Source organism: Cyanistes caeruleus, chromosome 3 (genome assembly GCF_971803275.1).
Source record: "Cyanistes caeruleus chromosome 3, bCyaCae1.hap1.1, whole genome shotgun sequence".
Taxonomy (NCBI): Eukaryota; Metazoa; Chordata; class Aves; order Passeriformes; family Paridae; genus Cyanistes; species Cyanistes caeruleus.
The window spans coordinates 19710735-19734940 of NC_141703.1; the positions used below are offsets into that span (position 1 = coordinate 19710735).

Sequence of the window (24206 nt, forward strand, 5' to 3'; positions counted from 1 at the left end):
GTTATGCCATTTCTATGTTGTCATCTTTGTATCGAGCTGTAGGCTTGGAAATGCTAGATCAAATTGAAAAAATTAAAAGTTAAAAAGCCCTACAAACAACCCCACCAAAAACCCAACAAACAAACAAACAAACAACCCCTCAACAAAACAACAAAAAAAAAAAGCTGGGAAAAAGCAGGCCAAAAACCCCCACCCAGCTGTAGCTGATACTGTTCAGCATGAAAAATGTGATGTTAATTCTATTTCTTTTTTTCTTCTGTAAAAGATCATTAGAGGGCTTTATGGTCTTTCCAGACCAGTACAAAAGACATTCAATATCTTGATGTGTCTCTATGAATTTGAAAGGTATGACCTCCATAGGGGATACTACTGTTGGTTTTACACCATTAATGTTTTCCTTCATTTATTTCTGCAGAATACCTGCACCATCTTTTAAAGTGGGAATTGCCTGGGGTGACAAATTGAATCCTGAATCTTTGCACCTGACGCCACAAGAGCCTATAAATTAATCATGGACCAGGAAGATACAATCCTAAATATTTCCCTTTCTCAAAGGCAAAACAACCCTTGGGGTCACTAACAAAGAATAAAAAAACCTGGACTTGTTAACAAGAAAGCAATTAATTATTTACACACATGTGAGTATTTGCCATTAGCCTCTTTAGAATTAGGAATCCTTGTTCTGCTAGATTTACTTCTGCCCCTGCGAGTGTGGCTGTTAAGCAAAGGTATTCATTGACCCTTTTTAATAGTGGGAAAAGCAAGCAACAGAAAATACGATTCTAAAGCAGGGATATATGTGTCCATTGCTTTCGATCTTTCAAAAGAAACAAAGATTAAGCTATTTATTGCAAAGCTACAATAGTGTGGAATCACTAGCAGTGACTGTACAATCACCCATGTGGTGGTTTATTATTCTAGCACATTCATGGCCAGGACGAAGCAAATAAATTATTGAGTGCTGTGAGTGATTTCATTTATGTATGTATGTATGTATGTCATTGTTAGAGCAAACAGTAGAGAAAAACCTTGCATCCTTGTATGACTCCCGTGGGGAATCTTAATGCCATTCAGCCAGGTGGAGCTTCTATGTGCTTTTTTTCCCATTCACTGCCATCCACCTATCCATCATAATGCCCTGAGCAGTTTTCATCCATGAAAACTCCTTGCTATAGCAATATATAAGCTTTGTAAATAAAGTCTGGCATCCCTGAGGGGAGCAATATCGACTTCTAGGAATTCTCATATATTTAATCTATTTTAAGGCCTGAAAAATGTATTTCTGTAATAAAATATTTTAAGACCCTTTTGTCCAGGGAAATTTTTTTCCATGGCAGGTGACCCACAGGACTGCTGCGGATATGAACATTAAGGGGCTTCAAATGGATGCAGTATGATGCAGCAATTTTTTTAGGATTACTCTAAGGGGAAAGGACCCCAACCCCATCCTCCTCACCCCTGGTATCTGAGCAGTTTGAAAGCATAAAGGTCATGCTATCCCTGCAGATATAGGCAGAAAACTCCCAATGGCTGCAGCCAAAGCTGTATGTGTGCATCCGAGTGCAATATTTTGGTTTTGAAAGTTAACTAAGGTATGAGAGAATAGAACAGTGTTTTGTATAACACCTTTCCTACTTGTTACAGCTCAAAGCACCTTACAGGGACATAAATGAGATCCTGCTAGCACAGGGAGCATGAAAGAAGGCTGAGAACACATTAGGTGCTTAGCAGGAGATCACAAAGTGTTTCAATGACCAGAGCTTGATTTACTAAGAAAATGCAATGTTGGCCAGAAGTACTGATGTTACATTTTTTCTGCTTCCTCTTTCTCCCTGTCTCTTACATGCATAAAACACGACACCAAAATTTTGAGGTTTTGATCCACTATCTTAACATTGTTGACTTCTTCTTTTCTCTTAGGCCTTGTGTTAGGAGCATTCAGGAAAACCTGGATGTTAGTTTTGGAAACAAAATGTCTTCTCAGCTTTAGCCTTACAGTGTGAGATGTTTTGTGCTGATGTCACACACAGAGCTATGTGGAGAGAAAACCCTCCTAAGCAGCTACGCAAGGTGGGCAGTTTTCCAGAACCTTCTTTAGGCTCTGAGCAGACTTGTCTGAGCTGGCTCCATCTCTGGGCACTCAGGACTTGGGGGGTGTGTGCCTGACCTCAGCTGACAAATCCTGTGGGGAGCTTGAATTCAGAGGCAATATTGTCACATTTAGCTGGAGTATAGCACTGCCTTGTGAGTACTTCCAATATATCAGACTCCTCCTCCAGTGCTGCTTCTTGCCATGGCCGGGGTAAACCTTCATTGTGAGACCCCAGTTCAAGTCCCCAGTAACCTGAACAATTAAACAAATGGATCAAGCTCCACAGGGCAATGAAGACCTGCCATGAAAACCCAATCACAGGGGAACTGCTGAGCAAGCAGAGTCCCCTGTAAAGGTCGTGGTGAGATTTGGGGTAGCTGAAAGGATGTGAGAGTGAAAAAGCCTCTTGAGCCCAAATAAAGTCAAGTTTTTAAGGCAAAAGGGTCAGTCATTGTCTGGAGATAATGTATTTAGCCTGAAATTCCTGACTTCACCAACTGAACAATTTTTAGAATTTGTGGGTTCTCATAATCTGCTTCTGATGCAACATGATAGCTGCATATGCCTGTAATTTCTGCTCTAAATCAATTTATGAGTAAGCTTTCTTGCAGTGACTGCATAGTTCTTGTTGTTTACAAGTCTCTCTTCGTATTACTGACGTCAAGGTTGGATTTATCTGAGTGTATTTACTTAATTGTTTAATTTGTTAAAACATTTAATAGAAGGCTTCTGGAATTATATACTCAGTAGTTTCACTATAAAAATAAGCAACAACATGTGTATCTGTCTGCTGCTGCATTTGAAGCGATAGGATTTGATTTGGGGCAGTGCCAGGAAATTGTGACTTTTGTAGACTGGGTGGAATAGCTTTGATGCAATCAAGGGTTTTCTTGCTGTTTATTCTCTGCCTTCCAGTACAAAGGATAATGGGAGGTATTCTTAAGTAATTATCATAATAATAAGATTACATACCTACAAGCATCTGTAGAGACATGCACACACTACTTTTACAACTCTTGTATCTGATTATTTAACAGCTCTACTTTAATTGATTAGTTGGACTGCTTGCTTGCTTGCTTGCTTGCTTTTTATGCATATCTGTGTAACTCTGCTAACATATCCTTCTTGCTTGTTACCCATTATTAGATGGGGGTGAAGGCTATCAGTACTGCTGCAGGACCCAGGATTTTTAACCATGCAGTGACTGGGGACCATTTTGCCTCATTAAGTCACCCAAGACTCCCTATTAATATGTAATTATTAATACATAATAAAATAATAAATAATACATATTAAGCACTTTGGTGTTGCAGTGGGAGCTGAAATAAAAATAAAATGAAGAGTAATTATAAAAAGCCCAGAGATTTCTAAACTGTAGTGTTTTAGTTAGAGTTAAGGGAACAATTGCCTTACTTTTCAGGTCATGCCAGCAGTCACAGGCAAAAGCCATCTCATGAAGGACTAAGTGAAGTGTATTCAGGGTGCTGCTCCAAGGGGAAGCATTGGGAGAAAAAGAAAATCTGGAAAGGAGGTCAAGGGAAGAGGAGAGCTGTCTGCTGCTGAGTGAAGTGGTATGAAGGGCTGAGGGGTGGGACCCAGCCAGGAAGGAGCAGCTTTCCCTGGGCATAGCTGCCCTTTGCTCCTGTGTGGCACCCACTAGCACCCATCAGCTCCTGGCAATCCAGGCAGCAAGGCCAAAGTTGCTCTCCTGCCCTCACCACCTGGCTGCTTCCCTTATGTGCCTGGAGCTGGCTGTTGTGGTTTGTGTGCTCTGTGTAATACTGGCATAAAAAAGGAAACATGTAACCCCCAGAAATGTATGCACACGTATGGTTACACGGAAGAGTTTGTCAGTGACGGTGCAGGGTAAGTCAGCAGGGCAGGTAATGAATGTCTTAAAATGCTGGTAACATTGACTGTACAACTGACTGCTTTTTCCAAAAGGCTGTACATTCAGGTTCAGTGTGGTCAGTGTATTTTTGTTATCTGCCCTTCCAAACAGCAGCAAGTGAGGGAAACGGGATAGTTTGTGAGTTTACTCCAGAAACAAAGATTTTGGTAGTCCCTTCCACTTAGAGATTGCAAAGCCTGAGCTAAAACTGATGAATGACATGGAGTCAGAAGGCTTTTTTAAGCAACAGGTATTTAACCTGAAAGTTAGTATGCTTTGCACAACCTCCTCTGCATAGGAAGGGAGCTTACAGCAGCCCTTCTGGCTATCACAAGACATATTATCCCTTCCAGGAGCTCTCTGCCTAGGCTGGCATGAGCACGACATGATGTCTTTTCTTACCTGTAGATGAGAGCTAGCTTTCAAAAAGCATTAACCTCCTGCCAGACTCCACCTCTTTCACAATCATAATATTTTAGGTTAAAAATCATAACATGTTAGAGACAATTCTGCATTCCTTTCTTCTAGCCTCTGGCTTTCAAATTGTAGGGGTTATATTCAGGTCAGACTGTCAGCTCTCTCTCTGTAACAGTCTAAAGGCTAAATCCCTTTTAAAAAAGAAAATAAATCTCCAGTTCTCACATAATGACTTGGTATCTGGAGCTGAGGCTTCACAGAAAAGATCAAATAGCCTAAGCCTTGTGGCAGAACTGTAAGGAATGGCAACGCCTCATTATCCCATAGATACATCTCAGTTATAGTAGTCTTTGAATGTTCTCTGAGACAGATGACCAAGAATCTGTATAGTGACAGGAGATGGTACTGCTCCTGTGCTGGGTGTGTTGGGGATTGTTGTTTGTGCTCCAGAATTCTATATTGTTATAGCTGCTCCTTCAAGCATCATGTGGGGTTAATTCGATGGGTGCAGCATGCAAAGTGGTAACAAGATGTGAGATACTGTGCAAAAGTTAATGACTCATGGGCACAGATGGGGCCAAAATTGATTATGAGTGGTGGCTTGGCATTAAATTCCTGGAAAAACTGAGAATAGAGATGGAAGAACAGTACAGTGAACAACTTGTTCTTCCTTGAAAAGAGAGCAGGACCCTTGTTCCATTTGGACCAAACCATGAAGTCATCTAGGTCTGTACACTCTTCTCCAACAGCTGCAGCCGTATTGGAGCAACCTCAGTGCCTGTGCTAGTGGGATAAAAACATTTCCATGTGCTTCTTTCATTCACAAAGCATATGTGCCTCCCATGGCCTCCAGTGTATCCTCATTCCCTTGAGATGGATTCAAATATTAAAGCCTGCTATGTGTAATTATTGCTAAGTCTGGGAGGAGGTAAAACCTTACAGCCATTTTAACGTGTTTCAAGACAGGTAGGTATAAATCACAAATGTGCAGTCAGTAACAGGAAATTCAGAAGTCATCAGAAAGAAGCAATGTGCTCCAAAGAGCATGATCATAAAACTTACATGGTCTTCTGAGCTATGTGTGTAGGGTTCTGCAGTTCCTGGCCTGATCATTCCTCAGCAAGGATCTCTCATAGTCAGGACCTGAGCAGGACGGACTCACCCCAAGGCATTCTGTGGTAACACTCTGGAGGTGTTATAAACCAGCCCAGGAGCAGGTAGATTACTGCTGGGAGGGTTTCGTCCTAAAAAATGTTAAATCCCCATGATTTCAAATTATGTCAAATGGAAGAGCTTTGCTTCAACCCTTTTACCAACTATATGCAAAATAAAATTTTATTTTTTTTGCTTTTGTGTGAGTGTAGAATGAAACAAATGTGGGGGAGTTTTCCCCATTGCATATACCCCTGCTATCCTTCTGTTTTGCTTTTCATACAAGTTTCTGATTGGGGGAAATCCTGCATTGTGAATGAACCAGCCAGTGATCATTACTCTTTGATCCAAATGGCTTTTTGTGCATATATGTACACATTTTTTAACAAAGGTGTGTCTACCCTTCCCCTGTCCCCCTCCTTTTCCCAGCAGGAAAGCCATTGCTTTCTTTAAGTAATGTTATAGCAAAACAGTACCAAAACAAGTGGAAAACCATTCAGGTTACACTGAAGGTCAGTACAAAGAAAACAGTAATGAAATGTAGCTGTTCTTATGGGAGGGCTGAAGAAAGAAGTGTATTTCCTTCAAACTGAAGTTCACTGAAAGCCTTGGTTTACAATTTAGCATCATTCTCTCTTCTCCCATTTGAATATCAATGATGATATCTGGCAGCCACAACAGCAGCAGGCAAGCTCCGCTATCCTGCCGTTTTGGGTTTTTTTAAGTTGTACATGTTTATTGAGAAGCAAACAACCAAAATAGAAACCATTACTTACTTTCAGTTTTGCACTTGCACTACATGATTTTTGACCTTTTTTTTTTTTTTTTGTTAACAAATCATTTCAGTTTTCTTCTGACTCATACTCACATTACTCTTTCTTCTTGCATGAAATTTTCCTGTGAAGGTTTAAAGACTTGTTTCTGCTAGAAAAGCAGAAACTGGTCTTTTGTTTCTAAAGACTTTTCTATTTTTTAAGTCTTTATACTACGCAGGAAAAACATTACTAAGAGATTGGGGAGATATTTCTTGCAAGAGGACATAAAAAAGCATCTGTGTTTTGTGGAGGATGATACACCTAGGGATGTAGTTGGAAGAGCTTAATCCCTGTTTTTTTCCCATGGAGATGAAACTGTTTGCTAATGCCTGTTGACAATATGTGTTGATGATGCCAGGCTTCTAGCCTCAGCTCTAGCAAATGATGATAAATTCCAGACTCTAATCAAACATCTTTCAGAAACATTAACATTTGCTAAATAAACGCATTTTTCTCTTCTCTATTGCATGTAATGGATGTTCTTAACATTGTTTGTCAGTCTTTTTATAGAGCATAACAGATGGCCATTGCTTCTAATGAAATAATTATATTACTTAACCCTTTTCATGGGGAAGAAAAAGCTTGGGCTTGCAACTGCCATTCATATTTTCTATAAATGACCCTGATGACAAAGACAAGAAAGTTTGTAGTTGAAAAAAATCTATTGGCAGTTTCAAACGAAAGAATGGCTACTTCTCTCAGGTTTGATTTTCACTTTGGTCACCCCCTTTCTCTTCATAAAATGTGTCAGGGAAAGTTTAATCCAAAAGTCTGTGAGGAAGCACAGAGCTGTTGAGAGCCAGCTCTCAGAGCGATGTGGTAGATCTCTGCTGCTCTCAGAGACAGACCTTGGGGAGGTCAGGAACACCCTCTTCTTCATCCACCTGATGATGCAATTGTATGAAAAATTTTATGTCAGTACCCCCTGTGTGTCTTACTTGTGTGTTCTTGGAGACATGCTAAGGCAGCTGGCTGAGTGTTACCGAGGTACTAAACTGGCAGGTACACTTACATATGCAAGGAGCTGTGTGTGGTATAAAGTGGTCTCTAAAATAAGTTAAGTTCAGGCTCCCAGGTCCAGTGTTTGTGAAATACTGTCTGGTGAGGTTAGTGTGCTCTCTGAAGTCAGTATTTGTCCTGTTGAGAACCTGAACGGATGCACTGGGAGTGTTCAGGAGCATTCTGGCAATGGAGTCTTTTTGCAGAATGCTGCTGTGTGGGCATGTGAATGGCAGAGTGAGAACAGACTCCTCAAATTCAGAGCACACTTGATTCCTAAACATTTCAAGAAAGTATTTGGCCTTTGACATTGATGACATACCAGAGATTGCTAATAATAGCATGCCTGAATTTTTGTTAGAAAAATAAGCACATCCCTCAGCAATTCCCACACTCCTAGGTTAAATCACCACAATATCATATTTGTGTCAGGGCTATTGAGATACAGAGGAATATTAAAACCTCGGTTGAATAAAATTTGTTCTTATTTGAGAGGTCTTTTTCACAAGGCTGAAAATAAGAACAATGTGATAGCAGCTAATTATTTGTCAGCACCATTGCTCTTGGATGCACATAGGGATGTTCTTGTCCCACTCTCTTGCCCAAAGCTGCTAAAGTTCTGCTGAACTATTGTGGCAAACACAGTTTCATTCACTACCCCTAAAATAAAGGAAGTGTGAGCTGGAGGAATAATTAACTGCATTAAGGCAGAGGAATTCCTAAGAGGAAATACTGTGACTGGGTGAACTTGGAGAGCAAGTTTCATCCGAAGGTAAGCTGTGTTGGTTTTGGTACTGGGGGGCGGGAGGGGTTGGTGAGATCAATCTCCAAGAGGAGGTCAAACTTGGATATATACTTTTAGGTCTGCATGTTTTTCCAAGCACAGTGGTAAGGATTCAACCTGTCCACATCCACAGATTATATAAAACTGATTATTCACAAAGGAGCAAATAGGTGGATACATGCCAAAATTTCATAATATTTACTATTTCTGTACTTAGGAAGAAATGAATAACAGAAATCTTTGAGTGTAGATATGGATAAAAATTAATTTCATAATGAGGAAATGCTGCTTTTATTATGGATCTTGGAGGATGTAATAATTAGTGGAATAATATTGTTTCTGCAGAGTCATTATATATGATAGTTGCTCTGGTATTGAAACCCATTTCTCACCTGTCTGGACACAATATTCAACACCTGGGTTTTTGTCTGATACAAAAATTCAGTTTGTGTTTTCTGCTTACCTCTTTTGAAGGGGGAAGGAAAAAAAAAAGTTCATATTAAATTTGGAAAGACAGGAGGAGTATGAAAATGACAAAGATGGATTGAAATCCATATATATTTCAAGTGAATAGTCTGAGTTATCCCAAGGTTTACTTGGTTTTTATCCCCCCTTATGCTCACTGTCAGGATATCCTGTTGCTATAAGCTAGTGTGGAACACACTTTGCATTAATGGCCAGAGTTCAGTGATTTAATTTTATTTTCACAAGCAGAAAGCTGGTCCTTAACAAAAACTCTTGTGTCCCAAGGGGGTAGGCGTATGGTGGGAAGAAAATGTATCACAAATTTCAAGTATGCAAACTTGAGGCCTTTTAAGACTCTAAGTACAGAGGAATTACAACCCAGAAACTTCATGGTGCTAGTAATGCTGGGGCATAGAGTGTAACACAGCAACTCCTGGAATGCAGCGATAGTGTGCTTCCTCCACAGCCATTAAAGCTAGGTGAAAAGCAGTTCCTTGTTTTGAACCTGTGCCATCTTCTCATTGTGTGGAGAAATCAGATTTAAACATCAGAAAAGTTTAGAAGTGGAGTTGATGACACCTTAGGAAGAAGTGGATCTTACAGTGTTATAGATGCAACAACTGCCTGCTGTATGTGTTTTTTAAAAATGTATTTTATCGTTGCTAAGTTTGCATCTGAAGCTTAGCTGAGAAATAACCAAAAACTGTTCAGATTTTCCCTGCAAATAGAAAGTTTGTGCAGTTCCTGCAAGAAGCTGGTGTCCCAGCTGCCTTGCAGAGAGGTTGCTGCTGCTTTCTGAGCCGCTGGACATGGGAGCGATGCAGGCGGCGCTCAGCGGAGAGTGGCACAGGGACAGCGAGCGGCCGAGCTCTGCCCAGTCCCACTTCTCCTTTCATCTGCATGCACGAGTTTGGGCTTCATGAGCTCCTTGTTCCATTTTAACAAAGATGTGCAGGTTCTCAAGTGTTGGGACGAGGAAGTGGTGCAGTCACCGTGCCTGGAGGTATTTGAAAATGTGTGTAGATGCCAACCCTGCATAGGGACATGGTTTAGTGGTGGACTTGGCAGTGCTGTGTTAATAGCTGGACTCGATCTTAAAGGTATCTTCCAACTTTAAGGAGTCTGATTTACATGGAATGCTTACAGTTCTTCCTCTTCCCATCTCTCAGTCTCACAAGTTAAGATCTTATCTACTTTTTCATGCTTATTCCTGCACTTATCCTGAAAGTGCCTCAACTGCCCAAATACTGAGACCAGTGACAGAATCATTATGATAGATGATGTCTGTCTTGGTAAACAGAGGGTCAGCTGCAGGTTTGGGAACAGATTTCCTTAAAATTGCTAAGCCTTCTGGCAGATGACTTCACCATCACGTTCAAACTTCCCAAGTTTGATTTGGTGTGTGCTGAAGAGCAAGGAGGCAACAAAAGCCTTTCTTGCACTTCAGAAAGGAGCCCAAATACAGAGTGAGTATGGATGGGTTTATTTTGTAGGTAACAAAAGTGGTGATTGTGAAACAAGCATGACAATTTTACCTCAGCTAACTACAGTACAGAAATGCCTCTTGCTGAATGCTTATTATTGTATTTGCAGACTGGCTTCATATGTACCACATGTGCTTATTGTTGTTGCGTTGTGATTTCAAGCTTTTATGAAGTGATAAGCCACATATTAATGGTTTTAACAGAAGGTTCTCTAGTTGTTAACATGGTAACACCTTGCAAGAACAACATGTTATGTCCATTTTTCATTCTAGAAATATGCAACATTCTGTACTTCAAAATACATAAGGAAAGTGTCTATTTAATACTTAGATCTGCTCGATATATTATCTTCCATGAATTCCTACCCTGTTGCTCAGACCTGCTATAAAAATTTGCTTCCTCAGACTGCAAAATATTAATTCATTTCCCAGGAATCTCTTTGGATACAAGCTGTGAAAGCAGATCTGGAAGTTTCAAGCACATTGGCTCTTGCTCAGTCTTACTCCAAACTGAATAGATTACTAACACTATTATAGTAACAGGTGTTCAAATACATCCAACTAAGTTATTAGTCAAACTTGGAGGATTCTTTTTGTTTTCCCTGACCACAATCAGGTTATCAGTTACATATGGATGTAATCCTCCTCATATTTACCTCAGTAAAAATTAGACCATTTTTAAAATAAATGAGTTTAATAATAGCAGGGTTCCATCCTATGACCATATCAGATGTCAATGGAAATTTTCAAAATAAGGTAGCAGGTACATAACGAACAGAGTGATCCAAAGAAAGTCAAAACATTGGTGTTTTGATGATAATAAAAATTAGGAAACTTTATGCTTATTTACATTCTATCTATCCTAATAAACCAAGTCAAATTAAAATAAGTTCGTGTATTAAAACTTCCCTTTAATTTCATCATGAAGAGTAAAAAACAAGTATAAAAATTTGAAATTTGGTGCCTTTACAGTAACTCCATTCAGCTTGTCCTTCTAAGTAGGCAGTGCATGAAATCATTTGCCCAAGAGTAATATCTTAGTAAAGAGTCATGATGTGACACTTGGAGTGACACATTTCCCCCCCAGTTTGCATACCTGATAATAGACTTCTTCAATATCACCTTCGGATTCACTGGCAAAAAAGTAACCCATCTGAAAGAAACACTGCATGAAATGTTGGTGATGGGACAAGCCTGGGTCTGTGTCTGAATGTGAGACAAAGAGTTCAGACCATTAAAAGCTATATGGTCTGTTAAATGTTTAGCTCTTTGTTTAGTGCAGACTTTCAAACGTGTTTCCATGACTCATTAAATCCTCTGAAATAAAAGTTCTCACAATTCTAGTACAGTGGAGCAGTTATTTTTGGACTTAATTATAAACAGGCTAGATAATGAGCTACCTAACTTGTCCCCTTTTCTGAAGAAGGATGGTTTGTGACCTCTCCTTTCTCTAAACAGTATCAAAATCCACTATATTTGATGGATGAAGGAGTGGAAAGTCCATGAAAAAATGAAAGGGGTGCATATGCAAATGCATGTTCAGCAACTAATATTTTAAATAACAAGTAAGAATATATATTTTGAGAACCTATTAAGTATTCAGCTTAAGAGAATATCGTAACCATAGCAACCCCTTATCACCTGTTTGAGATGCTGCAACATCTCCATGAAATGTGCATCAAATGCCCTGCTAATATTTGTAAAATGATGATAATATTAGCTCTTGGAAACGGCCACACTGAAAGACAGATGTGTAAAAATGCTTGAGACTCAAGATCTCAGATGTCTACTGGCTGATTTCTCCTTGCCCTTCTACTTTAGTTTTATGTATCAGTGTGATGTATCAAAAGCAAAATATAAATGGTTTCAAGAAGCCAGTGGAGGGAGCAGGGTGCTGGACACACACTGCTGCTCACCTACAGCATGCCCATCATAACCACCCTCAGTTAAGTCTGCTGAAGGCTTTAGTGGTTTGTGGTGGCCAAACAAACCCTACATAAAGGGAAAAGTTTCTCAAAAGGATTGAATATGAGAACTCACAGGAAGACACCCAAAATAAAGTTAGCACAGATCCCCTCCTTGCAGCAACCTAAAAAGACTGTGCCATTTACTTTATTTGCAGGATTTCAAATCACATAAAGTTGTAACAACAATGATTTTTCTGACTGTAGAGACAGCTTCTCTTGTTTTAGATGTTGCATTTCAGATGCTCTCCCTTGTTTTTCAGCTTTGAAGCTGCAAGTGGTCAGAGTTTAACACTTCTAATCTCTAATATGAAGATATGGCAGGTGAATTTTTCTGTGGAGTTATTTCTGTGCCCCACAGCCTTTAGGGCTAAGGATGCTGGGATGGCCTGGAGAGCTCCCCTGATGAAATGTCATCACCTTTTCCTAGAGGACTCTGTGCTTTCTCTTTTTTCTTTTTTTTTTTTTTTTTTTGTGGTGTACTGTGTTTTTCCACAAAATTAAATACTTAGAAAAGCAGGTAGAACCAGTGACTTATGAGTTCCTGTGATAAAATAATAATTGAAATTGTGTTTAAACCGCAGGAGTCTTTAATTTTTGCATCCTTAGTGTGATTCTTTTTTCTCTCTCACTTCAGTGTGGAGTGCAGTACACCGTGTATATGTGCTCTGAACAGATACGCAGAAGAAGGAAAGCAAAATCAGTTGTTGCCAAGTGACTTGGTAATTGAGCAATATGACTGCACATCTCAGCTTGAGTCCTGTATGTGCTGAGGGGTCTTCCTGCCTCATTTTGCTCTGCAGCATCATATAGCATCAAATTATTAGTTGTTAATTTCAGGTGGTAGATGGGTAACTGGGAGCACCAAAAGCTTGGATTGCTGAAGATGACAGCGTACCCAGGACATCACTGTGCATTCCCTTTAAATAAAGGACCTTCTTTGTGCCCAAGAGATGTGGAAAAGGCATTATGAAATGGGTGTTAGGACCTTTGCATATCATTGCAGTTTCATAGAGAATTACAGCAAAATTACAGCTGAGGGAGATATCTGAACAAGAAGGAGAGGATGAGCATATGTGACAGTGTGGCCCTAGGGATCAAAATCTGCATGAAATAGTTTAGAAGGCATGCATTAACCTTCATCATTGGGCTGTTGTGAAGTAGCAGCTACTTCTGTGCTTTGTTTTTTCCTGGTGTGAAATACTGATGTTGGAGAATGTGTTGCAGGCAGGGGTTTTAGTGGCTGAGTCTCCCTGTAAATAAGCATGTGTATTTATGAAATAAGACACTCTGGGCAATATCTTCTAATTTCAGCATTGAAGTGATAAATGCAAACTAATAATAACCTGTGAAAATAAAAGATGCAAAAAATTAATGCCTAATAGTGAGCATTTTATTTCTGTGCTGGGCTTCACTTTCCACAAGTCCTACCTGAATCATATTTTCTGGATTACTTCAGATTTTTTGACTTATCTTCATGAAAAGGTTTATCACCAACTATGAAAACATAGTTTTCATGGACCAGTCTTCTTTTTTTTAATTTTAGGGGTTTTTTATAAGGGCATCTTATAAAATGAAAATCAAAGGTTTAGATTATAAAAGTGGTTTTCTTGGAACTTGGAGGAGTACAGTGTTTTGCAGTCATTGTCTTTTATTGCCGGAGCTGTTTAACAAAAAGAGAGGACTGAATAGGTGACACCTCTGGAAATGTGAGGTAAAGAAAGAAAAAATTCTTTTGGAGACTGGTAAACCTACACTATATATTCCTGTAATTAAAAGGAACAAGCTACAGGGACTCATAAAAGTGCCATCTGAAAATGGTTTAAAACTTTGAAAAGGGCTACTCGACACAGATAGACGCGTGAGACCCCACCAGACCAGTGCTCCCAGGGCAGTCCCAGTGAGCCTATTTATAAACACATTTCAAAACCTCCTCAGCTGGTTTTAAGCAATGCTTCTGGTGAGAAAAAACATTAATGTGATAAACAAAAACTTTCTGAAACTGTCTCCAGCTTAACCTCTGTGACTAATGCTTCGTGATATCTACCCACATCCTTGAATTGCTTAATTTAAAATCCTCTCATAAGAGGTTCTTTTGATTTCCTACTAAATTCTTTGCCTGTTTTTCTCATTTGAAATTAGAGGAATGTGGTGGTTTTGGTGTTAACCTTCCTACATAAATATATTACATGGTCAGTACCAAGGGCTTCTCTGAAGCAATGGGAAGGTGTAGTAATCTGATATTTCATAGGTAATCTGACCTTGATGGTAACCCCAGTGAACTTCAGAAGCTTGTGAGTCGAATCATGAGTCACATATGTTAGCAAATTCTCAGTTGTATAAAGCTGTTTTCCTGGCCAGAGTTTAAGGATTTGGGATTTGGGTTAAGGTTTTTGTTGTCATTCCCCAGCCCACCCCCTGCAACCTCATCTCGCCACCAACACTGCAAACCACTGGTATTCTGAGTAGGGAAATGTTTTGTTCAGTTGTAGGGAAGAGCACCCTAAGACTCGGCTCTCTTTCACTGAGAAAGCCCAAGTGTATACCTTAAATTTTTCTTGAAGAATTTGAACATATTTCTCTACACATTCAAGGTTGTCTGCATGCACACACATACACAGACACACACACACTTTTCTAAAAATAATTTCAGTAGTCTGTTTGCTGTGTTGTCTGGTTAATACTAACTTTTGCATTCTAAATACTTAGATTTAGTCCAGAAACTAGTACTTACATCTACAAAGAGTAGTCTTTTTGTGTCCTTCATTCCTGCTTTTGGCAGAGCCCATGCTGCCCCGATTACTGTAATGTTCAAAGATGTTTTAGCATTTATAGGTTTATTCTCCCCTTTATTATCCTCAGCAGTGTAAAGACAGCTTGAATATGCAGAGAATTCCAGTGAAAGAGATGAGACACCTCATGCCACGGGCACAAGCAGTTTTCAGGCTGCAGTTCATATTTCCAGTGTTTAAGACATGACTCTGAATCACGTCACTTCACAGGTTTTCCATGTGACCCCCTTGCTGCATAGCTGACAGGTAACTGCTGTTCCAAAAGGCTTCACAGAAGGCCTTCTTCCATGGGGCTGGGAGCTGGCATGGGTATCCAGGAAACTGGAAAAAAAGAGAAAAGTGAGAATTCCCTACAAAAATATTCTCAGGAATTTTGACTGCAAAAGCTGATCTTATTAAATTAAGTTTTATGAGATAGCGCAGACCGCTGGTAAACTTCTATGACTAGAAAAATGAAATAACAGGATTTTAGTCTGACTTGAACTTTTAGACAACTTTGGCTCCATTGATCTTAGCTGAAATACCTGATTTGAAGTGAGAAAAATATTGGTTGGTTGTCTCTTCAGTGGCAGTTAGCTTCTTGGGATTTTTAAAGAATATCTGAGCTAATTTTTTCATCTCTGTATGACCAAAACTGTGTAGTGTCACTCCAGAGAACACTGAAATATCAAATGTTTTCTGAGAACAAGAAATATGAGGAATTAAAAATTATGCAGAAATACTCCAGTTTTTTGTGTTAATGCCTCATCCCAGCTGAGATTTTGAAAAGATGTTAAAAAACCATTTTCTTCTGTTTTGGAAAGTTTGGAAACACAGAGTCAATCTCTCTATAATTCTTCCTGGACATGACATAGTCTTGACAGTGCTTAGAGTTTCTCACTTCTGGCACACTCATGCATGGCATATGATATGTCCAACCTGTTGTATGCAGGCTGAAGAAAAACTGTTTTAGAACAGAGTGGCTTAATTGTGAGTGTTACATGGTTTTTTTTGCTAAACCTGTGGTTTAGGGGCTTCTATTTCTAAAGGAAGGATTTGCATGGTTTGATGATCTCAGCTAACACACAGATAATGGGGATTTGAGTAGATGCCTGCTTGCTTCAAGTGACAATTTAACATTTTAGGCTTTAACTTGTTTTAGTAAAATTGTGGCCAGATGACTCTCCCTCGAACCTGTGTGATCATATGTTTGGATATATCTCCTGGAATAGGAGAAAAATATTGATTTTGACAGATGCTGTTTGATGTTTGACTGACAAAGGCACATATGTTATAACTTCTGTTACTTGCCTGCATCTTTATGTGCTTGAGTCACTTCGTGACTGACTTTTGCAATTGGTCACTAAGTAAGCTGTTGGTACAAAATGCAATGGAATAAAATTAATCTCTTTTTTTCCTATGCAAATAGAGGTTACAGATAAGGCAATTCTTATCTTCTTACTTTATCACTCTTTTTTTCATGGAGGCTTCTTAGGACTCGAATATTATAAAAAATAAAAAAAGAGTAACAATTTAACTATTACCTACTACTCCTAAGAGTAATGAAGTATAATTATCACTGAAGTAGCAACTAATTGTAAAATCTTAGGATATCAAATGGAGAAACAGTGGTAAACTAATTATGATTTCCATATAATTCAGCATTTATATATAAATAGAGAACAGATGTTTTAGAAACTCTGAACCCTTATAGCATCCTTCTTTATTAGTCTTTTTAGCTTACTATACTTCCATAGAATTTTGGAATAGACTATCAGAGTCTTCTGATCATTAATTTATTACACATGACTGTGCACCAACTTGTTCAGCCTAGCAGATCAAGTATCTGCCTCACAGCAGATGTAGTAAAATGAAATCCAGAAGATATTATTCTTTGGATTAAAAAGCCTTAATCAAAAAGTCTAGCCAGTGTAGTCCTTAAGGCAAGTGCAGATGGATAGTTGTTTAACCACCTTTCTGTCTGTTTGATCTGAGGATTACATAGGTTGCATAAGTGATGGAGAAAGAAGCTGTCCTGAAGATATCTTCCCTTCTCTCTTGCCTGCAGCTGGTGCAGTCCCAAGTGAGATCAGAGCACTTTGAGTGATTCTGTAAAGGGTGAATGGGTCTGCTAAGGGTTGCTCCACTAAGAGGACTGAAGGATGCCCTGATCTTTCTCACGTCTGCCTGTTTTGCTGGTGCCCTGCCAAAAGGCTGAGTCTTGAAAGGCAATGAATTCCCCAGCGATCCACCTTAAGGACACCTTTGTGCACTGTGGCTTTCAGTGTGTATGTGCACATGTAAGGATGTCTGACACTGCTGGTCCTAGTTTTAAAATTCTGTTAGAAATTGTGTGTGCATTTAGATGCCATGACTCAGACATTCTGCCAGCATGGTCAGCTTGTCTCCATTGCATTCACTGCAGCAACACTTATAAAAGCAGCTAAGTACTGCTTTGTGAGATCCAGCTCTGCACAGTCTTACATTCACAAATGTTAACTATATCAGTTGAAATCATTGCATGACAACATTCACATCTTGAGAGCAGTTTTCAATATTTGGAGTATTTCAGAATTTTTCCTTTTTTTTTCTTTTTTTTTAATACTGTCTTCTCATAAATTTGCCTTCATCTTACAACCTCATATTTTGTGCCAGTTCTTCTGGGGGTTATTTTTACATGGCAGTGTTGCCTTAAGTGTTATATGGGGTTAATAAAAAGTGTTTTGTATTCTGGACATCCTGCTCTTCCTGCAGGTGCCAATTTAAATCTGCCAAGGGAGGGACTATAAAAATGATTAAAAATTAATTTCAATGCCAATAGTTTGGGTGTGAATATTACATTTTACTCTCAAAGTGCAGCAGTCCAGCTGCTTGTCTTCTTTTGAAAAACATGTCTTTATTAGTTGTCTATATTGCAAATTAAAGGCAATATATTTGTGATTGACTTCATACCTGAAGATGCTCATTTTCAAACTAGGGTTGTTTCTTTCTAACCTATGTGCCGGGTCATATTTTTCTCTTCTGCAATTCTTTCAGTCCTAACATATAATCAGATCCTGGGGTCTGGTCTGTCTTTGTTTGGCACAGCTCAGTAAAGAAATAGAGTGGTTCTCTGTCTTTAACGTATATTAAATTCTCTGGGCCCAGGAGGATTTCCATGGCAGCTGGAATTCAACTAATGAGAGAAAGTCCTTTTTGCCACTTCCTGTTCTGTGCTCCCCCTGCAGCTGATGCAGACTTACCTTGGTCTGGATTAAGTAAAAGTCTGTATTGCACCAAAAAACTCCAGCAACTGAGTGATCCCACATTAGGCTGTTTTTCATTTGATCCCAGTTCAAAATAATTCCTGTGTGTGGTAATTTATTAGAAACAATGAAAGTAGATAAGGAAGATCTAGTTAAAAAATCAGTGAGCAAAAGTTTCAAATTCTGAAAGAGTGCTAAATTTTTGATATCGAGATTTTTGTCTTTGCCTTGTCACAACTTAAAACTTTCAAAACTGCACACGACATTGATAAGCACTGAACTAAGCCTTGTCTCACTAAATTTTGATGAACATATTAAGAAATAGTTGATGTGCTAGAAAGAGAACTCAACACCTAGTTCACTATGTTTATGAAAAAAAAATGTGATATTTTTACATAATGTACAAATTGTAACTAGTGTTTTCTGGGGTTTTCTGCACATTTATAGGAACTCTCAAAGCTTTTTTGGCTTCATAAACTGGCTCACAACACATTCTAATATTACATCTTTGTCTTAAGTAGCAATAGGAGGCAGAATTTTTAGTGAGAACCCAACACTCTGAGTTCTCACAAGTGCCTGCTTATTACTTTTGCCAAGTCAAGAGCAGAACAGCAGGAGCCACACTGAAGATCTTCCTGAACAATGCTGCCAGTAATGGAAGCCCAGCTGAAGTTTTCCTGCCTTGATTTTGCTTTAGTGAAGGGGGCAACATAATGCTCAAAACATGAGGCTAGATGGAGGGCTTGTGTGTCTGCCCTTTGTGTCTGGGAGGTGCTTGGTGTGTGATAAGGACTGTGGCAGCAATACACAGTGAGCAGCAAGGTCAGAGTTACTTTGGTATTTCTGTGTCTGCTGGTGTCACTCATAACTCCAAAGGGTTTGATAAGAGGAATATGTGACCACTACTGCTGATAACCAGTGTTCACATAACATAAAAGTGCCAATGGTTTGGTGTGCTTGTAGGCATTTTACTTTTAACTTAGATTAATTCAGTAAGAATTCTTTAAAACAATTGTGGTCCCTACCATGACTTTGGTCTGGCTTATACAGGTCTTTGCTCCCAGTGATGTCTGAACAGGCACCAGCTCCTCTGCCTGCTCTTACCTCCACTGGTTCCACTGTACAGACTGTAAAAGTTTCCTCTGTCAGGGAGAGAATCTCCTTTCACTTTCCCAAACACCATATGACTTTCTCATGCACACACATACACTTGGTTATAGATGGGAAATGAAATTTTCAGAGGAATGTGTAAAAGCAGCACCTGTCTTCTTTTATCCCAGATGGCAATTCCTTTTCCTCACATCTAGCTGCTCCTCTGTGTCTTTGGCTGCTGACTACCCTCAAACCTACTTCAGACACAGTCCTCTTTTTCTCTTGTGCCACTCAGAACACTCAAGGAAGTGAAGTGCAGGACCCAGTTTTCTGAATCCACTGCGTGTGATAATACCACTGCACCCCCTGCAGCTGGTGCAGACTTATCTTCATCTGGACTATAAAAACTGTATTACACCAAAAAACTCCAGCAATTGAGTGTGGATTGATCACAAAGTACATTCCTCAAAGGTGGAAAGTGAATGGCATAACTAGGATAGGGGCTCTCTGTGACTCTGGATTTTAAACAAAATAACCTACACCCCACCCTGAACACAGGTCAGTGATTTTAATGGTTTCAATTTTTTTGCTAATACTAGAAACCAGTTTTCATCCTATACAATCAACTCATTTTTGATACCATATTCTGCTGGGTTTTTAGTAAAATGCAGTACCCATCCAATCCTGTAAGTTGTGCATGTTGTTTGTGAAAAGGTGTCTGCATTTCCAGAAAAGTTACATAATTGTTTTAACCCTATAATGTTTGAGTTCTTACAGAAATTTTGCTTTGTTCCCATGTGAAACTCTGAAGCTGTGCTAAGAATCCCCTTCTTAAAGCCCTAAAATGAAATATAGGGGGTTTGTGTGAACCCTTTATAATCCTTACTAATTTAGTAAGTTTTCAACTTTTTACTACATCTTCTTCAGCAGGGTAGTTTATCTCTAATGTTCTAATTTGAAAAAGTACATCTGTGTTTCCTTTGAATGCATCCTGGAGAGGATTCACTCAGATTTAAAGCAGTAAAAGGCCTTCACATACCACATAGTCATTTCTAGTGACACGTGTCCCCTTGAGGTGTGCTTGGGGAACAGAGGACAAGCATTCCTGTTAAGTGCCCTTAATGCACCTCAATCTGCATTGCAGCTGCTTCGAGCTCTTGTGCAAGTGGGCAGTGTTAGACCATCACTGGGGCATCACTGGCTTGTCTCCACATTGCCTGGAGAGGATGCTTGGTCTCACCCCCATGCAACATGTTATATTGATCCCTGGAGATGGGTGGTGTTGTGCATTAAAGGATCATTGGATCCTTCCTCCTGGGGGCACAGACTAGGCAAGAGTAAAGTTGGACTCAGATAAAGTGCAGTAGTGGTTTCAATCAAGTTTTCCCTCCATGCCATGCTTCTGATCTAGACAATGCCAATATAATGCAAGCTCCTTTCTTTGTTGCAATTGTGAGAAAAATCATTAATATATTTAAATGAGAAAACAAATACATATTTCAGATATTTTCTTTCTTTCCCTGTGACATACCCACTGCTGGAACTTATCATAAGTTAAAAGGAAATATATTTTTGGAAGCTTTTAATTAAAATCCTGGAAGCATATGATTCTAACTTTTTTTTTCTGTAACTCAATTCAGTAAGACTACTTGTACTGTGAAGGGTTAGTGACTAATTTTTTCATTGCTAGCTAAAGCCATTGCAGAAGCAAATTCATGATACTGGGATTTTACTTCAGGCATCAGATTTGCCTGATTGTTCCCTAAGATCAAAAGACAGATTTCCATTAAGAGTGGAACAGAATGACTAACAGGCTTCTGAAGTGATATTAAGTTAGAAGCCTTCTCCACTTTGGAGAAGATTGGCTGGTATCAATTTGCAGGCTTGCACTTCTCTGTTTTTTTCTTTTTTTTTTTTTTTTTTTTTTTAACTCAAGAAATTTTGAGCTAGATTTTCTTCAAAGTCCCTTCCAACACAATCAATTCGATAATTCTATGAAAGGTGTAACTCAAACAGCAACGGCACTTCAGATTCAAGATTTTTGATTTTGCCTTTTCTTTGTTTATTTTAATGAAAGCCACCGAGGGGCAGCAGATAGCAGCCGATCTCGTTAAAAAAACAAAACAAAACACTTCTTTTTTTTTTTTATCCTTTGAAGTTGCATTTCGAGTCCGGTGTTACCTTGCATGAAAACCCCAGCTTCAGGAATGAGGAAACAACCCTCTGTAAAGAAGGGAAAGCAGACAATGAACTGAGGCTAGGCACGATTAAACGTTTGCCACTGAAACAAACAAAACTTTGCAACAAAACATTTCCAAAGCCTACGGATCCACAGGTACATTTTTGTTCCTTCCAAGAGACAGGCGCTCGCCCTTAATGTAACTGGTAAACGGTGTTTTACTTCCTGCTTATGTCACGATGTAATTTTCCTTTTAATCTGACATGAGGAAATCGCTGTTTCTGGAGACGGGATGTTGCCGCTTTGCCGGGCGGCTGCCGAGCGTTCCTGCATCCTCTGATGCTGCAGAAATTTGAACCGGGCATTTGCATATCCTTGCTGAAGTCCTGGGAGCCTGTTAAGCTTCCAGCAGACCCAGAGCAGTTACATGAGAATGGGAATAATCTCTTACACCGCAAATTGACTTCCCTCTTTGTAGCCCTAGACACTGTTTCCAGCTGCTTTCAGTCTTTTAAATCCTTGAAAGCTTTCCTAATCCTCGTGTAGGCAGCAGCCTTTATGTGCTCTGCCGCCCTCCCCTTGCTGCTGATTGGCGAGGCTATAGCACGGCCCGGCTGGGCCGCTGCTCCATCCTGGGCTGTGGTTTGAAATCAGAGCCAGGCAGGACAGCTGCCTCCCCGCTGCCGGCGTCCCATAGGCTGCCCAAAGAAGGTTGGGAAACTTGACATTGTCTTAGGGCTCCCCCCAGCAAAGAATAAAAAGGGAGGGGGAAATAATAGACAGGGGAGAGGAGGGAGGGAAACTTGCTTACGGTGGGAAACTTGATGGAATTCTGCCCTGCCGACAGCAGCGCGGAGTGAGCAGCCCTGGCCGGCTGGATGGATGATGGGAATCTCACCATGAGGCAGGTAAGGAGCCACAGCTACTACCGCTCCCAAACCCTGCCCATCTCCGCTTTTTCCTCCCCTCCTCTTTATTTTCTTCTTATAATTATAAGTTTCCGGGTGTGGGGGAAAATAACAAATTCTTTTCCCCCCTCCCTGATTCTCCCGGTAGGCAGGGATGCCATGGAAGCCGTGGTGCGGTTTGGGTTTGTGGGGAGCATGGATGGAAGCGAGTTGCGAGCTCTGTAAATCAATTCCAGTTTGCCATGCTTTAAGCGCATTGTGCAGGCTGTCTCGCAGCCCTGTTTGTGACACGCGAAAGGAAAGAACTTGCTGTGTTATAAGCCTAAATATGCCAATAATTCAGCCCAAGGATAATTTATTAAACAGCTCTGCATGAGTTCCTTGCCTGCCAGTGCTTTAATCTTCTGATTGTTTTAAAACGTAGTAGTTTCAAGCTGTCTTGCAGCTTCACAAAAGTACTTTAAGAAAGGTTTTCTAGGGATTTTTTTAAAGATTATTCAAATGAGGGTTGTTTAAAGACTTCTCTTCACCTGAGGAGACAAAATGAGCTTTTATTTTCATTCTCACTGTTAGAAGGCACAGTGACAAAATGTTTTTGATTCTTGTTTTTCATAGTTTTACAGCAACAATGTACACTTAGAAGAGCCTTGTGGGAGGAAGAAGTGCCTGTATCTTAAGACTGAATCAAAGATCTGTCCCAGTTTAAAAAGCCAGTTCACTTCCTAAACTTGCTCGTAATATGTTATTTTCTGGGTAGATAATAGATAAATATGAGGAAATGAGAAGTTTTCTAGGTTTTCTGTGCAGATGTCATTCATTCAGTTCTCAAGGGAACTTTTATAGTACGTGTCCAGGAAACGCATGTGTGAGGATTTTGCACCTGTAGTGCAAATGGAACTTTTGTTTTACACTCGCTTTCTGAAACCGTGGTGGGAAATCCCAGCTTCCTTGCCAGTGTTCTCTAAGTTACAGGAGGTAAAGAAAGAGAAAATATAGGTGAGAGGAAGAGGAAAGGTATTTCTTGCTCCTACTAGCAAAATCACATTTTATAACCCTTTAAAGAGAGGGAAATTCTTGTCCTTGCAAAGCACAATGAAGGGCATTTTATATACTCGGGTTGGTCAGCTGGATGCACGTAGTCATCAGAAATCATTATCACCACAAGAGGGTACTTTGGCACAGGGGGTTACCAACAAGGAGTGCGAAAGAAGCAGAAATGTTACAGAACGGCAATAATAAAGTGCAAAATGCTGTGAAACGTGCACTTTACTCCCCTAAAATATTTTTCCCTAAAGAACAGGGACGATGAAGATTCGTAAGTGGTGGGTTAAAAGAGCAAGGCAAATAAGTCTAATAGAGAACGGGGGCGGACGGGGAATGCTAAGGCACACACGTACCCTCCAGAAGAGGAGGAGGGATGGGGGAAACATTCCATCCTAAAGAGAGGTGCAGGCACAGGCGGGCTGGTTCTTGCCGGGCCCGTCCCGTCCCGCCCCGCGGTGCGCGCTCCCGCCCCGCGGTGCGCGCTCCCGCCCCGCGGTGCGCGCTCCCGCCCCGCGGTGCGCGCTCCCGGGGCAGCGCCCGCCCGCGCCGCGCCTGTTCAAACAGCGGGCCCCGCTCTCCAGGGAACAGCTCGGCACCATTTCTCGGGGTTCGCTTGGTTTGCTCTGCACAAATGCTTTCAGTTTGGCAGGGAAGGTCTGTGGGCACCGCTAGGGCCCGAGGGACAAAATCCAGGGAGATGGATGTCAGGGTGGTGCTGAGCTACTGTGTGGGTCAGCCCCTGTCAGCAGAACTCCTGCTTTAGTGGGAAATGAAGGTTGTGATGGGCTGTGAAGCAAGCGTGTAAAACGTTTAGGAAATCCATTACAGCAGACACTTAGAAGCAGGTAAGTCATGTGCAGCTGGAGCCCTCATTCCTGCTTTTAGGTGGAAATTGTTAAGGGAAA

General features: G+C 40.2%; 1 protein-coding gene across 9 annotated transcripts in view; it reads left to right on the top strand.

Moving 5' to 3' along the window:
* Positions 1 to 24206, top strand: part of MID1 (midline 1) — a 243958-nt gene that overhangs the window by 76146 nt on the left and 143606 nt on the right. Inside the window, exons 1-2 of one of the 9 annotated variants that reach the window (XM_086880105.1) lie at positions 21931 to 22060; positions 22200 to 22257. The exons of 1 other annotated variant lie outside the window; for it this stretch is intronic. The gene's annotated coding sequence lies outside the window, so the exon portion shown is untranslated. Of the gene's footprint in view, positions 1 to 7777; positions 8139 to 21930; positions 22258 to 23855; positions 24147 to 24206 lie in introns of those variants that run through there. 7 more of the 9 variants (XM_086880107.1, XM_086880111.1, XM_023918361.2 and 4 more) reach the window with 7 other exon arrangements.